General features: G+C 49.1%; 1 protein-coding gene across 6 annotated transcripts in view; it reads right to left on the reverse strand.

Annotated features, from left to right (window-relative positions):
• The window catches only part of LOC146789704 (sodium channel protein type 5 subunit alpha-like), a 975,168-nt gene that overhangs the window by 33,317 nt on the left and 923,511 nt on the right, over window positions 1-18,340 (reverse strand). The window lies entirely within an intron of this gene.

Here is an 18,340-nt window from a genome sequence, read left to right on the forward strand (position 1 = left end):
CAGGGCCAAAAGAAATAATAACAGTGACAAGAGGCAACCCTGTCATGTTCCTCTCACTACCCGGGAACTGTGTATTGCAAAGCACCCTGAAATCACTACCACCTCTGGGGTTCTATACATGCTCCTCATCCATATCAGAAACGTCAGTCTGAATCCCATCCTCTCCATCGTTTGGAGAAGGTACCTCATTCCATTCTGTCAAACACCTTTTCCATGACTCAGGAAAGGAGCACCTTCTCATCGCCATCATCCTGTACGTCATAGAATATGGGACATGATCCTAAGATGGTTAGATACAAATCACACTTGATTTGGGTGTATTTAGTCAGTGATATACTATTTCTGGCAGTTTGCCAAAATCTTAGCTAAAATTGGAGCATCCACATTAATCAGGGATATGGGTCTTTAATTAGTGCACTCCATTGGGTCCCTGTCTGGCTTAGGAATGAGGACAATGCGGTCCCGAGTAAAGTTATTAGGAAATCTACCAGATCTCCTCACTTCCTGGAAAACCCCTGCAAAATGGGAGAAACAAGGGTTTAGCGATCTAATAGTATTCAGCGGGGTACCCATCTTCTCCTAGGTTCTTACCCGCTTTCAATCCATCAATAGCCTGGAACACTTCCTCATACGTGACATCTGCTTCTAACTGAGCCACACTTTCTGTCGACAGTCTAGGAAGGGGCAAATTGTCCAAAAATCATTCCTCCACCACCTGGTCTGCATTGTGGTCTGATCTGTACAGCTGGTAACAGAAGTGGTAAAATTCCAAAAGAATATCATTGGGGTGCATGAGAAGGTCTGTATGCCTTTTGCAATTGCCGGTTTCATGCAAATAGCTTTCATTCCTTTCAACTGTAGGGTTATAAGGTAACTCCCCTTCTCCCCCCCTTCATAGTGTTGTTGTCTCAATAGAAAAGAACCTTTTCAGCCTGGGCGGTATACAGCCCATTTAACTCATATTTGGGCTTCGTGAGTTCTCTAAGTGTTTTGAGAGTTGGGCATCTCACATACAGTTGCGTGAGGGTGAACACTAGATGAGACCTAGAAATAGAGGTGAACACCTCTATTTCTAGGTCTCATCTAGTCTGTTTCCCATACCTTCTAGTTATAGCCGATTCACACATCAGTTTTCCCCTAACACTAACTTTAGGTGCCCTCATAAAGTTGAGAAGGAAATCAGCGACCCTACAGTCTCATCCAGGAACCATTGAACTAGTGAAACCAAATGTCGCTACTCCATCAGCTCTTCATATATGTCCATGTTCATACACCACAACCACAGAGGAGGAGATGCAGTATCAAGGTTTGGCCGGAGTGCCACTATATTTGGGTCAGCAACAGAACATGGAATGAGCCGTTCTTTTTCCACATGTGGTAGGCACAGAAACAAGGAAATCATCTAAGCAGGTTCTCATCCCATGGACACAGGATGTGAAGGTGTAATCCCGAGCCCGGAGTGCAGCAATCGCCAGGGACCCAACAGTGTGAAATCAGAAATCAAATCTTGTAGTATGACTCTATCACTTTTGTGTTTGATATTGGGTGCTCCAACCAGTCCAGCACAGGGTCCAGCACCCCATTCCAGTCTCCCCAATTAGTACCTTTGTCCTGCCGAACGATACAAGCAGTCAAGTCAACCTAAAAAAGAAAGCAGCTTTGTTGCCAACTGGTGCATACACCAACCCCACCATCAGCTATGCGTCCTGGATCTGGAGCTCAACAAAAACATACTTCCCCTCCTCATCTATCCATTTGGTGTGCAGTCTATATGGGAGACATATGTGAAGAAGTATCAAACACCCCCTTTGGTCCTATGGCTCAAGGGTGTAGGCTGCTCTTCGCGGCGGAAGGAACACGGGACATGCATAGACTACCCGCCTCACCCAATCTTGCTTCAGTTTGTCGCATTCCGGTGGCATCAAATGGGTTTCCTGAATCATTGCAATGTCTGGCTAAGCCTACCCTTGAAAGTTAAGTATCTTTTTGCATTTTATTAAGTGTGTGAGGCCATTTATGTTCAAAGGCAGAAGCTTGAGGGGTTTGTGTTCCCTGGTATCTCTTTGTATTGCCCGGTTTGTCCGGTGAAGGTCCAATAATATACGGGGAGTGAAGATCTGCGGGCATGGTCGAGACTTGTGTCCTCGGCAAGAAAAGTCAGTGGGGTGTTGCCTCCAAGCGAGTACTTGGGTGAGGGCGAGCCTCTGCTATCTTAGGTATCAGATCCCTCCATCAAGGGCAAGAAGGAAGCAGACGATTACCTGTCTCCAATTAACCCAACTCTTACCCAGTGACTTCCATACCCTTGGCATCCCGGCCCTAAGCCCACAAAGAGACTATTGAGAAACTAAGAACTGAAGTAATTTACATTCTATGAGGAGCCGTAGAAGTCTTGTTCCTGGGAGAGCTTCCCTCTAGAGCCCTTAACAAGGCCCCTGTCCCTCACACAATCTAATAACATGCATCATCAACCTTATGGGGGATCTTGTTTTTATATTATAATTGAAACTCCCTTCCATTATTCCCTCAATCCCCTTCCACCCTCAACCCCCCCATCAGACCAATGCATCCGTTTTGGCTCCACTGTCTCTTAGAGTCTTTCTTTTTTAGTCCTGTGAGTCCTAGTTAATGTTTATTTCTCCTGTAATCTAAGTAATTACATGCACCCCTCCCTCATTCTTCCCCTCTGCAAAAGCAAACCTCATGGATCCTCAGATGTGGTGAGTGGTGTGTCAGTTCCACTATCAGACATGTCCTTCCACCCCGCAGTATGCCTGAATGAGGGCCCATCATCACCTCTCAACCCTCTGTACCAGTGGCCAGCTAACACATCACAATCCCTCATGTAGTAGTCCAAGGAACAAGAACCAGATGAACAAATTAGTCGACTAGAAATACAGGCCCCAACCCCAGATAAGGATCACTTCAGGGCTTAAATGGAGAACATGACTTATCTCTGCCATTCTGGGAGTCTCTGTGCAATCTATTCGGTTCCTTTTCCCACTTTATCGTCACCTCCTACAGATGTCTGCATTTCTCTGAGGTGTCGACATTCCTTAACACTCCTTCCCTTAAGTCTGGCGGGGCAGCTCCATTGGCAATGTGTCCATCCCAGCTTCCTCTTTGCTGTCCAGAGAATCCGCACCCTTTCCAACTCCTACGGATTAACATATTTCTGTGTCTGGCCCTTGAAGTTGATCGGCATTTTAACTGGCTCTAACAGTCCGTATTTCACTTTTTTTTCCTTGAGACAGTGCCGGACTGCCAGAAAACGTTTCCTTTTTTTGTTTTTGTTAATTTCTAAGGAGAAGTTCAGCAAGATGAGACTCTGGCTGTTCTCATACAGATACTATCTGTGCCTTTTGGTTGCATCCAGAATCTGATGGGTATGGTGATGTTGAAGCCAGTAGGCAAGTATTTGCTGGGGCCGATCAGGAGAGGGGGACTTTCTGGAACTTACCCTATGAGCTCTCTGAAATTCCAAGGGTGGGTCAAAAGTCGTCAAAAGTATTTTCAGTTGTTGCTGTCCGTGGAACACAGTCATATTATCGCTTTCTCTCCCCTTCAAAATCCCGGAGAGTCGGATGATATTGCAGCGGCTCTGGTCTTCCAGGTCAATGATTCTCTGGTGGAGCTCCCAGATATTGGGCGCAACTCCAGTATGTTGACTCGTCTGGACTCCACAATTATCATTCTCTGTTCAACCCTGGATAACTTAGTCTAGAAGCTGGTAATATTACCCCTGAAATATTGTACTTCCACAGAGGTGGTCAAACCCATGGCATTCACTGTACTGATGGCCACTTTGATCTCTGCCAGTTCCTTCAATTGCATAGTTAGAGTGGCATCCAACAGTGCTGACACCCCCAACACTGACTACTGAATCGCTGCCATGGTCCTCTTGGAACCAGTCACCCAGCCAGCCACTGCCTCAGAAAAGGTTCGTTGCCAGGAACTTTTCGCTTTATGTCAGTGCGGCATGTGGGCTGGCATAACAGCTTGTCTAAGGGGAAAGGCCTCACTGATATTCCATCCAGACGTTCTCCTGGAGTTCCAGGGTTATCAGTACCCAGGTTTCTCCCAAACTACTGACCCACCTCCAATGCCGGGTCATCCCCTTGCAGACCGCCTCATCATTGTCTAGTCCTGTTTCGGGGCATACTTAGGTGCTCGCAGCGGGATCCTGCCTCCTCAGGTGCTGTGTGACCTCAGGCATTACAATTCAATGATCCCCATTCAAGATGGCTGCCTTGGGGTCTGCAGTCCTCATCAAGGCCAAGTGTAATCCATTGTTCGCCAAGGAACCCAGTCTGCCACAGGCTCTCTCCCCCGAGCATATCCCTATTGCTTCTCCTAACCTATGAACCATCAAGTAAACTGCTGATCCGAGGCCACTGCTATCTAAGAAGAGTCAACTGTCCAGTCAGGCCTGCTGGGCCTGATCCCCGTTGTGTCTCTGTGCCACTGTCTGCATCTCCAGCAGGCCATCTGCCAGTAAAGTGAGGAGGGAAGGGCTATACCATGCCCCACAGCTGACCACTCTCTCTGATCTCACTGCTGCTGTGCTGCGGAGGCCTTCTACCCGATTCCTTTCTCTCCAAAATGGCCTTTCCATAGCAAGGAAGAAGCCGGCCTTGCTTATTTACCTACACTTGCCTTCACAAGGGTGCTGGATGCCGAGAGGGCGGTCCTCTCCCCTGCAGCCACTGCTCCACTACAATCTCCTGCAGAGGTAAGGGTTCGCAGTTGAAGGGGGCCCTTTAAGTGGGGGTCTCTCAGGAATGTCCCGTGTCGCAGCTGCCAGCCATGATGGTGCTCCTCTCCATGAGCTGCCATCACTTCGCTGATTGTCTTGGATGTACTGCCCAGCCTACTCTTCTACCACTGAGTGCCCTGGTAGGTCCCCACCAGCATAATTAGATGCCTCAGGGCATCCCAGTCGCTTTCCCACACTCGAGATGTAGCCACTACAGTTTTGAGACAACAGATATGGCTTGCCGCTGGAGCTTCAGCTCTGTGTCACTATCTTCTCCAGCAGCCAGCCCCACCCCCAAGAATGGCTTTCATGTGGGCATACCTCATCTGGCCTCCTACCTCTAGTGTTAACAGAGTATCCCTCTCCACTGTAGGCATGTGTTTCCAGAAACAGCCCCCCAACCTGTGCATCCTCAGTAAGTCTGGGTGTTGAACTCCGCTCCGCTCGCGGAGTTTGCAGAGTTTTCCGCACTCTTCCTTTTCGCAGAGGTCACGGAGTTCCGTAAAACTCTGCTCTGCTATGCGGAGTGGAGTTTTTTTCCTCGCTTGCATTCGTCAATGTCAAGTTGGCGATCGCGAGCATGGAAATTCAACCTCCCAGCGAGAATTCTCAATGCTGGCGGGCACATTTCTCATTGTGAGTGGTTGCGTATGCTTGTGACTGCTCGCATTGAGAAACTGTCCATTTGTGTTGAGAAAGTTGCTGCTCAAGTAAAAATCTACTCAAGCGGCAGAAAGGAAGCAGTGCTGTGCATGGTACCGTTTGAGATGATTGCACAGTGCAGACAAGCACCTGGCACTGAAAATCGCAGTGAACGGCATTTCTCTAACTCATAGGTTTAAAAACATTTATTAATGTCATCCCCACCACATAGCTAGGCACCAGGTCTTGGGCAATGTGGACCCTCATATCTCCACTGGACACTGAACTATGGCTGCCACCATTACGGTTGGACACTAAGACTTGCTTGAACTTTAGGTCCAGCTTTTTTAGACTCACTTCATGAGCCCTCAGATGTTTCTTTTTCTCCAGAGCCAGCTTTCTTTCCTCCATGGCCACTTCCAGGTCTCTCTGTTGCAGCCCTAGTCGCTTTTGCAGCCAGTTCTAGCTGGGACATCTGCATCATAAACTACGTTTCAGCTTTCCTATCCTCCAACTCCTCAGGAGACAGGGGGTAGGAGGACACACTGCTTCCTGGGCTGATACTCCATAGGGGACCTCACTCCTGCGGCACTTCCAGGGGCAGACGATTCTCCTCTCAACCTAGCTCTGGAGCTGTTGCACAAGTATCCTCCTCGGCCTCTTTTTCATCCATCTCCTTGTTCATTTCATCCTCCTCATGGTCATCCTCCTGCTCCTGTCCTGTGGCTTGCATTCTGCGGACCTCCTCCCAGGGTCAGAGGGCTATCTCTTACTACAACTTTGGAGAGCCTGTGACTTACTTTATTGCCTTTTCCCTGCATTACTTTTTCAACGTAGCCATACTGCACGTTTTCGAGATCCAGCTCCATCTTTACAGGCAAGATTCACAGGTTCACAAATGTGAGGCAGGAATTTGGAAAACAGAAAAAGAAGTTGCAAATTGAGGAAGATTTAGAAAAAGCTGAATTTCACTTCAGATTATTTATAAGGGATTTTAGGCTTGCACAAAATCACTGAATGTCACTGCACACACAAGTAGTGGATCCCACCGCTGAACACCAGTGTAAGAAATTGGGTTATTAGTTGAAAGGGGTGGAGTCCCACTTAAATAGTAAATACAATCCTTGATGAGGTAAACCACAAAAGCCACTAAATTAGCGTGTGCTTAATCCTCTGGTAGCTTGACACAAAGCAGCCGGCTTAACTGAGAGACAAAGCGCAAACTGTTTATGCAGCACACAAGAAAAATCCAATACCAATCTGGAAAAATAGAGTACATTTTAATAAATAAAATGATACCAGGACAACAACAATCCAATCAGTAGAACTGGAGATATGCAATTTTAATTTTTAAATGAAAAATAATGCCTGAAAGAGCAGAGAACCAACTGCAGGTATCTGGTTGCGCGAGACCGGGACAAGGTAAAAAATGAAGGCATACAGCGATGGAGTACGGATCAGATACACAATGTGGATTGAGCCTGGTCTCGACGTACCTTCAGACATAGAAGAAATGTGAAGAAAAGTTCCTGAAAAGGCCTCCGCGAATGCCACGACACCCGACGACGCTACGATGCCAGCACCCTCCATGCATTCAACATCGGACGATCACACACCTGCTTCCTGGCCACCCCGAAACGCACACAAGGACCCTTCTCCTGCCGGAACTACAGCTTCACCAGCACACGATCCACAATCCACCCACCGGGAAAGAACGCAACTACCTCAGATGCATTCTTCTCAACACCCGCTCCGCCCGCAAACACGCCGTTGAACTCTGGGACCTACTCGACTCAACCTCCCCAGACGTTGCCTTCCTGACGGAGACCTGGCTGAACCCCTCCGTGGCACCCGACATCGCCATAGCAATCCCGGACGGCTACAAGATCACCCGCAGGGACTGCACCAATGGAGTAGGAGGAGGAATCGCCATCGTCCACAGGAACACTCTCAGAGTCTCGACCAACACCGACAACACCTTCAGCACCGCCGAACACCTGCACTTCCAGATCCACACCGATCCCAACACCACCCTCAGAGGAACCCACGTCTACAGACCCCCCGGATCCCCGACCACAGTTCAGCGACTCTATCGTCGACTTCGTCATTACACACACCCTCGCCTCCACAGACTACATCCTTCTCGGGGACCTAAACTTCCACCTCGAGAACAACAACGACCGCAACTCCACGACCCTGATAGACAACCTCGCCAACCTCGAACTCAGACAACTTGTCACAACACCCACCCACTCCACCGGCCACACGCTTGACCCCATCTTCTCCGTAAGCTCCTACGTCTCCTTCAACCACACCTCCGAACTCTACTGGACCAACCATCGCTGCATCCACTTCACCATCCGGAAACCCACCACGCACCACCGCAACCAACAGATCCCCCACCGCTACTGGAGCAAAGTCACCGAAGACCAGCTAACCACCACCCTCGCCTGGAGCCCACCCGCCGACCCCGACATCACCGCCCGCAACCTCAGACAATGGATCGATGACTGCACCAACACCCTCGCCCCGATCAAGAAACCCTCCAACAAACCCACCAGCAAGAAAGCCAGCTGGTTCAGACCTCCAGGCCTCCAAGCAAACCTGCCAAAAGCTAGAGAAGAAATGGCACCGTGAACAGACACCGGACAGCCACGCAGCCCACAAGAACGCCACCCGCAGACACCATCACCTCATCAGATCCACCAAAAGGGCCCCCTTCAAAGACTGCCTAGACAACAACGCACACAACAGCAAAGAGCTCTTCAACATCGTGAAGGAACTCTCCAACCCCAGCTCCAACACCAACGACATCCCACCTTCGCAAGACCTGTGCAACTCCCTTGCAACCTTCTTCCATCACAAGATCGCAGACATCCACAACAGCTTCAACGTCACGGCCGCCCCGACAACCACTGAGATCTCCGTCCCCACAGACACCGTCTGCACAAACCCCCTGCTCTCGTGGACCAACATAAACGATGACGACACCATCCAAACCCATGAACACCATCCACTCCGAATCTCCGTCAGACCCATGCCCACACTACATCTTCAACAAAGCCAGCACCACCATCGCACCCCATCTCCGGAAAGCCATCAACATCTCCTTTGAGACAGCGACCTTCCCGGAGAGCTGGAAGCACGCAGAGATCAACCCCTTACTCAAAAAAACCAAGGCTGACCCCAAGGACCTCAAGAACTTCTGGCCCATCTCCCTGCACCCGTTCCCGGCGAAGGTCATCGCGAAGACTGTCAACAGACAACTGACCCGCTACCTCAAGAAGAACAGCATCCTGGACCCGTCCCAGTCCGGGTTCCGCAGCAACCACAGCACCGAAACTGCCCTCATCGCCGCCACCGATGACATCAGGGCCCTGCTGGACAACGGAGAAACTGCGGCCCTCATCCTCCTGGACCCTACGCACACACCTCCACTATGCTGGGATCCAAGACAAAGCTCTGGACTGGACCACCTCCTTCCTCTCCAGCAGAACCCAGAGCGTCCGCCTCCCCCCATTCCGCTCTGAAGCCACGAGATCATCTGCGGCGTACCCCAGGGCTCATATCTCAGCCCGAAATTGTTCAACATCTACATGGCACCACTCGCCCATGTCGCCCAACTGCACGACCTCAACATCATATCCTATGCTGACGACAACCAGCTGATCCTCTCCCTCACCAAGGACCCCCTCACCGCCAAAACCAACCTCCACGAAGGAAGGAAAGCAGTTGCCGAGTGGATGGAGAACAGCCGACTGAAGCTAAACTCGGACAAGCCGGAAGTCCTCATCCTCGGCTCCATCCCCTCGGCCTGGGACAACTCCTGGTGGCCGACCACACTGGGAACAGCTCCAACACCCACCGACCACGCACGCAACTTAGGGTTCATCCTCGACTCTACTCTCTCCATGACGAAGCAGGTCAACGCTGTCTCGTCCTCCTGCTTCGACACCCTCTGCATGCTCCGCAAGGTCTACAGGTGGATCCCCACCGAAACAAGAAGAACAGTCAACCAGGCCCTCGTCAGCAGCAGGTTGGACTACTGAAATGCCCTCTACGCAGGAGCCTCGGCCTAACTCCTGAAACAACTTCAACGCATCCAAAACGCCTCTGCACGCCTGGTCCTCGACATCCCTCGCCGCAGCCACATCACACCCCACCTGAGAGACCTGCACTGGCTCCCCGTCAACAAGAGGATCACCTTCAAGCTCCTCACCCACGCACACAAGGCACTCCACAACACCGGACCGGCATACCTCAACAGACGACTCAGCTTCTACACCCCGAACCGCCAGCTCCGCTCCGCCGACCTCGCCCTCGCCACAGTCTCCCGCATCCGAAGAGCGACCTCTGGCGGCAGATCGTTCTCCCATCTCGCCGCCAAGACCTGGAACACCCTCCCCATCCTCCTACGGCAGACCCAGGACCTGCTAACCTTCAGGAGACTCCTCAAGACCTGGCTATTCGAGCAGTAGCAGAATCCATCCCCCCAGCGCCTTGAGACCCTTACGGGTAAGTAGTGCGCTTTACAAATGTTCAGATTGATTGATTGAGAAGGAGTTGTCATCGGGGAGCTGCTGGACATAATTGCTGTGAAGATTTTTATCTTCAGACTTTGTCACTTTTTGGAAGTTGAAAATCTCCAGCGATGCGAAGCTGCATGAAACCAGATACCTACATCAAAAGGTCCGCTAAACAGGATTTGCTGCTGCGGAGAAAAACATATTGGGAGCTACTGCAAATTGGCTTGCAGATAGCTCCTGGTCTTCTGTCTCTTGTCAGGGCACTTTTTGGTGAAAATTGTTTTAGGTGGCAAGTTTAAGGGTTAGGTAGGAGCAACAACTCTAACACCACTTACAAGGGTTCAGGATCTGGGGGGCACCACTTGCAGGGTTATGACTCACTCCAGCAGAGGCAAGGTGCAGGTTTCAAGGTCTACAGAGCTTGTTATGTGCCTGTAGCTCACACTGGAGGCCAACCAACTAGCCCTTGGCGTCACTTCTGGTGGTCCTGGTTTCAAGGAGATGACCCAGTTCTCCTTCAAGCAGTAAGGCAGGCCTTCAAGCAGCAGGGAAGTCCACTGGTAGCAGCAGGGCAGTCCACTGGGTGTCCAGGCAGTCCTTCTGAAGTCTTTCACAGGTACAGGAGTGTACTAAAGCGGTGTTCTGAAGGTCCAACACTTATACCTGGGGCCAGCCTTTGAAATGGGGGGACATCCTGGGATACCCTAACATCTGGTTCTGTTAAGTTATTCCCTTCCCCTGACACTGGTAACAGACAGTAAATGGATAGGGTATGAAAATGCCATTTGGCATTTTCAATATTGTGACTTGCAATCCAACTTTGCCATTAAGAAGCATTTTAAATTACTAGTCATTTGAGTCCAAAAAAGATTTTTCTACTTTTTCACTACCAAGGCAAGTAAAACTTAAGGACACATATCCCACTCTTTAAACAATGCACCCTGCCCTATGAGCCTTTGGGCCTACCTTAGGGGTGACTTATAAGTATTAAAAAAGAAGGTTTAGGACTGGCAAAAGGGTATATGGCAGATTCAAATGGCAGTTTAAAACTGAACTACAGTCTGCAGTGGCAAACCAAAGACATGCTACGTGAGTGGGTGGCATAATTAGTGCTTCAGGCCCACTAGTAGCATTTAATTTACAAGCCCTGGGGACCATGCATTTACATATACTAGGGACTTACAAGTAAATAAAATATGCCAATCAGGCGTAGGCCAATTTTAGCATGCATTAGGGAGAGAGCGCAAGCAAGTTGTCACTGCTTAGCACTGATAAATCATAGAGTCCAAATGCCAGCAAAAATGAATTCAGAAAACAGGAGGGTGGAAGGCACACAAAGGATGTCAGGTATAATAGTTAAAAAAAACACAAACATTTGGAAAATGAGCTACCGCTTAGAAAAATACAAACAACTGCAGAATTATTTTTTTTAGACAAATCTGCTTGTTCCTGAAAGCTTGGAAGACAGTAATCCTAGCACAGCAACCATTGCTGATGCCGTTTTCAGATTTATAAAAACATGATGCAGATTTACAAATGATTTTTGTTTGGCTTCATTTCTAACGGAAATCGGATGAAAAGTGCTCAGGTGGGAATTACTATTGTACACAAATCAGGATCTGCATTATATAGTAGCCCAAAGTAACGCAAAGTTGTGCATCCACTGCCTTGAGTTACTTTGCGTCATAGGGTAATCAATGGGTGGTGCATGAGTGTTCCTCTGCAACCACCCATGGGTTTTGATGCAAATCCCCATCTAGAAAGAATCATAGACCGGGATTTGCCCAAAAATCCTATACCTCCTTGTAGCAGGCACAACGAGGAAACATGTTTTAGTTTATCCTCATTTTTTATGCTTTGCGTATGAGGTGCATTCTACAGCAGACATGCAAAGTGGAAAAGGTCTTAAAACATAGATTTAGTACTGGAAAGGACCCCTCCCAGACAAAATCAATGCTTCAGACAATGCAGACAACCTTGAACTATGGTGCAGGGATGTCTAGGTTGCCACATGGCTGCCTAAGGTGCACTAGCGCAGAGAGAGAGGATAACAGAGCCACATTTTAGTAGATTTGGTGATGTTCTGCTCTCTCCATTTTGCACAGCGCAGCAGAGAAAACGCTCTTACTGTGCTGTTTTGCATTACATCTTGGTAAATCTGGGCCCGTGTGTTTCCTTGCACATCACTTTCTTCCCACTTTCCTTAAAAAAGCCAAAATACTAGTGATAATTTGGGTATTTTTTTGGGTCCCCTACAAGAAAATCTGAAAATCTAGGCAAATTATAAATCCCAGGATATTGGAAAAAAATGACACACAATTCTACTCCATTGCATTGCCTTGTTTTGATAGGTTCTTTCAATTGGTAACCGTCCCAGCCATGACATATGTAGGAAATTGGGTTACTGGTTGAGGGAGATGAAACCCTTCTCAAGCAGCCACCACAGTCTGTCACGGTGGAACAAAAGCAAACCCCAAATGTACCTGTGCTTAACTGTCTGGTAGCTTGGCACAAAAGCAATCAGACTTAAGTTAGAGGCAATTTGTAAAGTATTTATGCATCACTTCAAACAGTAATAAAGAAAGCACAAGGAAAATCCCACATCAATTTAGGAAACTAGAATTAAATGTATTCAATTATTTTAGACCATGATGACAAATTTCAATCAGTAGAACCTGAGACATGCAATTCTAAAGATTTAAGTCAAAATACTGCCTAGAAGCACAAAGTGTCGACTGTGGTTTTCTGTTTGCCCTGGGCTGGCACAAAGTCAAATGTTCAGGCTGACCATGATGGAGCCCGGGCTGCATACAGGGACCCAGTTGGGCCCACTGAACAAAATACCTTAAATCCAGGTTGTGGAGAGTTGGAATGTCCCAGAATGAGAATGCCATCAAAGAGGAGCTTGCGATGCGAAGGCTTGAAATGAAGATGTGTCATGTACTGGCAGTTCTGAAGAAGTTGCGGGGCTGCGCTACGAAGTTCTGTGTTGTCATCGAGGATGCCGTCGATGAAGATCTTGCGATGTGAAAGCCTGCGTTGAGAATGCTTTGTGCATTGGAGGTTCCGAGGAGGCTGCAGGCTGTAATCTGAAAACTAGCGTTGGGGGATGTGTTGTGCTGTGGTATTTCCGAAGCGAAGTTGCAAGGAGATGTGAAGTTCTTTTACACAGAACCACAGCTGGTCTGGCAGAGCACCTTCAGGCCTACTTCCAAGGGTCCAGGACTGGGGTGGGACTACTTGGGGGACAGGGCTCACAGCAGACAGTGTCCAGGTGCTGGGTACAAGGAGGTTGAAGCCTTTTCTGTACCCGAGGCTCTAATCAGGAGGCCAGCCAACTAGCCCTTGGGGTCACTATGGTGGTCCTGGCTTAAGATGCAGATCTGGTACTTTTCACTCAGGCAGCAGGACAGCAGCAGGGCAACAGAGTAACACTCCTTCTTCCAGAGCAGAACAGCAGTCATTCTGTGTCTTCCACAGCTCATGAGGTGTCCTGAAGAGATGGGTCTGAGGGTCCATTATGTATAACTGCTGCCCACTTTGAAGTAAGAGCAGGTTCTGGAGATTTCCACACCCAGAAGTGCTTGGAATTTCCTGCCACCCTGCCCTGGCCTCAGCTTGCCTGGGGTTGCAGAACCTTTGTGATGTGTAAGTGTGTAAGTGGAAGTTCCCCATCCTCATCAAGTCAGATATGGCAAATCATGCCAATATCTATTCCCATTTGGTCTCACTATCTAGGAGCAATACACAAACACCAACTGCCAGCTACACCTAGTCATGTGACCCAGAATACAGGTTGTCTACCTGTTCCCAAATGGAAATTCCAACTTATTAAATGGAAGATTGTAACTTCAATAGTATCCTATTGGAGAGGTATGCCTTGCAGAGGTACAAAAAAGATGTTCAGGCTGTTCAGGTGTTTTTCACTGCTAGAACTTCGAATTCTCAAAAGCATATGCCCTACTTTTCAAATACACTGAAGCCTACCCTCAGGGCTGTTCAGGGTACTACCCTAGGGGTAAATGAGATTTATTAAAAAAGGAATGTTTGGGCCTGGCAAAAGGTTTAAAAAGTTTAAAACTGCACACACAGGCTGTATTGGCAGGCCTGAGATGCTTAAAGCCTACTTAAGTGGGTGGCACAATCAGAGCTGCAGGCTCCCTTGTATCATTTAATTTACAGGCCCTTGGTACATGTAGTACCCCTTTACTAGGGACTTACAAGTAAACTAAATAGACCAGTTGAATGAAAGCCAATTCTACCATATTTTCAGGAGAAAACACAAGCACTTTATCAATGGTTAGCAGTGTTAAGGGGTGCAGAGTCCTAAAACCAGCAACAACAAAATCAGCAAAACAAGGGGGTTGAAAGCAAAAATGTAGGGGAGAACCACGCCAAGGATGCCAGTGTGAACATGTAGAGCATGTTGCATAGTGTTGATATAGTTTTACTGCAACTAATATTTAGCCCCATGTTAGCCTATTGGCAAGAACCAAGAATTTGTGGTATGTTTGAAAATACTGTAGTATGTAAATTTGAAGTCCAAATGCTTTGTCAGATGGTGGAAGATATAACATCTGATTGAAAAATTTGTAGGACACTACTCTTGGTGGATGTTCCATTGAAAGGAGTGAAAACGAACTAAGGGGCATATTAACAAGGCGGCGATATGAAATTATCGTCGCTTTTGCGTCAGTTTTCGGGCGAAAAGCGGCTATAATTTCATCGCCTTATCAGCAAAGACACGCTATCGCATGTCTTGCTGATTTAGCGCCCGTTTCCAGCACGCCTAACTTTGCATCGCTAATGAGATGCAAAGTAGGCGTGGCTGTGAAACCAACCAGGGAAAATATCGCAAAGGCAGCTTCGTGATAATAACAAGGAAGGGTAGCGATTTTTTAAATCGCGTTAAGTATGCCTTAACTCAGGAATTTAACGTCTGTTAAATTCCTGACTAAGGCATACTTAACATGGGGGGTGGATTCTGTGGCTAACACCACAGGCCCTATCATCTAGGATATCGCCGTTTTCCACCATGGAAAACGGCGATATCCACACTATCTCTGGAATTTTTATCGCCTCGGTGATGCGTGTTGTTAATAACGCGCTACCCGGGCGATAAATTCCAGAGATAGCCGGCGATAAAAATGCAAGCACTAAGCGCACTTTGCGATATTTATCGCCGGCTCTTGTTAATATGCCCCTAATTTCGGATACTTATTTACATAGATTTTACGAAAGCTGGTTAGCAGCACTACGGTTGGTATTGACTCCACCGCGTGACACACTGAGTGATTTCATAATCTACTCAAAGTCTCTGTACAAGCAGCGTCCAGTTTAAGAAGTCAGCCTGACAACTGCCTGCTTGTGAAATCTGTGTACAACTTCCCAGTTCGCCAGTTTGAATGACAGCTGGCTCGCCCGGCCTTTCATCTTTCTGAGATGGATAACATGGGTACCGTTCAGCAGAAGTAACACACAGAAGATTTACGGATCTTGATGCTGGAAAACGTGTGGTGTAATTTAACAGGGCTGGTAATAATAAACGTAGATAATAGGTAATCAAGTATGAACGCGTGCTTTATTTACAAATTGACCGAGACATTACTTTGCCGCTGACCGCGGCCCCCGCAGGGGGCCACTCGGCGGTCGGCGCCTTAGTGGCCCCGGGGCCCCGGTCACCCCTCCCCACTCCCTCCTTCGGGGGGGGCGGGGGCAGGGATCCTGATTGTTGCCCCCCCTCTGTGTCGGGGGCCGGAAGTGACGCGCAAGGCGCGTCACTTCCGGGCCCAGGTGTGAGGGGAAGGCTATTTAGCCTTCCCCCACCCTCACTGGCGACCTCTTTGTCGCCCACCTCGCCTTATCATCGGTCCTGTCTCGTCGCCGCGTCCCCGGATCCACGCCGCTTCGGTCGTCGTCACGTTCAGATCTACGGTGAGTCTTGCTGCTCCCACTCCGCCCCGGCCCTGCCCCTGGGCAGCACCAGGAGGACGGGGCCCTGTGGCTCGGATGGCCACGGGCGGAGGGGGCGCAAGATTCAGGCATGATTGGCGTTTTGAGTGGGCGGCTATGAGCAGTACAGGGGCGGAAGCGTAGCGGGATCAATTTTAATGGTAGCGAGATCACGCCCGCACCCCCCCCCCCCGAGATTTTCGCCCGCGCTTCGAACTGCCATCCCGTGCTAATTATCACCCTACATCGCGCTAGGGCCGCAGGGGTTTCGATTCCCTTACCCTCCCCGCGCACTCAATTATTGTGGCCTACCGTTAAGGTCGGAGACTCTTATGTGCACGCCTGCAGGCTCAAATCTCTTGACTGGGTTCAAGTAGGTCCGCGATTATTACTCGCAGGGCTGCGGTTTCAATTCCCATGCACTGCGTGCGTGTAGATATATCTTACAATGGTCTTTGCTTGAGTGTTTGTCGGGCGAGGGCTGGTTGCCGCAAGGCCGTCTGGGGGTGCCGGGGCGAATTTCGAGCCTCGTGGTTGCCTCCACATAATAAGCTAGTAGGACAGATCAGTGGGAGCACGCAGGCTCCATGGTAATGTTGCCTGCAGGTTACAGGTCCGATTCCCATACAGTGGCTTTATTGATTTAAGGGAAGCATCCACCCCCCCCCCCCCTCAAGCTGCTTGCGCGACCGCTGACGGCGTGGGGGGGGGGGGGGACGGGTAGGCAGCAGGCCTCTTTTTCCGGGGCATAATGGTGCGCTGTCGCCGAGGAAGGTTGCGTGCCTCGCGGTGGTCGGAGCACGCGGGCTCCATGGTAATGTTGCCTGCTGGTTACAGGTCCGATTCCCATATAGTGCTTTATTGATTTAAGGGAAGTCATCCTCCACCCCCCCCCTCACGCTGCTTGCGCGGACGCCGAGGGTGCAGGGGGTAGGCAGCAGGCTTCGTTTTCCGGGGCATAATAGTGCGCTGTCGACGAGGAAGGTTGCGTGCCTCGCGGCCGTGGCGCCGTCCTTTACTGGGCCCCCCAGGTGCGATACTGTCCGGGGGGGGGGGGCCGCGAGGAGGTGTCGTCTGCTGCACTAACGTCGCAATGAGGGGATGTAGCTCAGGGGTAGCGCGTATGCTTGGTAGGTACAGGCCCCGGGTTCGAGCCACGGCTTCTCCACGTAATTGCGATTTCTCGCAAAGAACCTTTCGTATTTGCAGGGGGCTACCGGTTGTGTACATTCAACCGTAGCGCAGCGGGACAGTCCCTCTGAGGTATGTTTATGCGAGCACCCCTCTTCAATGCGTCATTGCATAAGTTGTTTCGTCGAACGGCCCGAAATGCTTCTCGAGAGCGGGTAGAACGGGCCCTTGTTCGAAATAAGGGGAGAGGATGGGGTCCGTCGCCTGCGCTGCCGCCTCTGTTGCATGATACCAGGGTTTTGAGTCCCGGGGTCGCGTCCGTTATGGGATCCCGAGCAAATTTCTTAATTTCAAGAGGCCTTCTCTTTATCGGTGCCTGAATCTGTAATGTAAACACTGTACTATGTAAAGCGCTCCAATACCTTCGGTTTGAGCCCGCGCTGTATAATAGGAGCAAATTATTTAATTTCAAGAAGCCTTCTCTTTATCGGTGCCTGAATCGGTAATGTAAACACGGTACTATGTAAAGCGCTCCAATACCTTTGGGTATTGCTTGCGCTATATTATATGAGCAAATTACTTAATTTCAAGAAGCCTTCTCTTTATCGGTGCCTGAATCTGTAATGTAAACACTGTAATATGTAAAGCGCTCCAATACCTTCGGTTTGAGCCCGCGCTGTATAATAGGAGCAAATTATTTAATTTCAAGAAGCCTTCTCTTTATCGGTGCCTGAATCGGTAATGTAAACACGGTACTATGTAAAGCGCTCCAATACCTTTGGGTATTGCTTGCGCTATATTATATGAGCAAATTACTTAATTTCAAGAAGCCTTCTCTTTATCGGTGCCTGAATCTGTAATGTAAACACTGGAATATGTAAAGCGCTCCAATACCTTCGGGTTGAGCCCGCGCTGTATAATAGGAGCAAATTATTTAATTTCAAGAAGCCTTCTCTTTATCGGTGCCTGAATCGGTAATGTAAACACGGTACTATGTAAAGCGCTCCAATACGTTTGGGTATTGCTTGCGCTATATTATATGAGCAAATTACTTAATTTCAAGAAGCCTTCTCTTTATCGGTGCCTGAATCTGTAATGTAAACACTGTAATATGTAAAGCGCTCCAATACCTTCGGGTCGAGCTTGCGCTATATAATATGCAATTATGAGCCCTTCTCTTTATCCGGTCGTCGGAAATGGCAGGGGTTGAACTAGGTGTCTTCACGGGTTGGAGTTAGGCGGGAACCCTAGTCGCGCTATCCCCCATTTGCCTGTGATATATACGTGTTATATTCCCGGTCTGAACTGGCTGCATGCTCTGCTGCTGCTGTCT

This window comes from Triturus cristatus, chromosome 10 (genome assembly GCF_964204655.1).
Source record: "Triturus cristatus chromosome 10, aTriCri1.1, whole genome shotgun sequence".
NCBI lineage: Eukaryota > Metazoa > Chordata > Amphibia > Caudata > Salamandridae > Triturus > Triturus cristatus.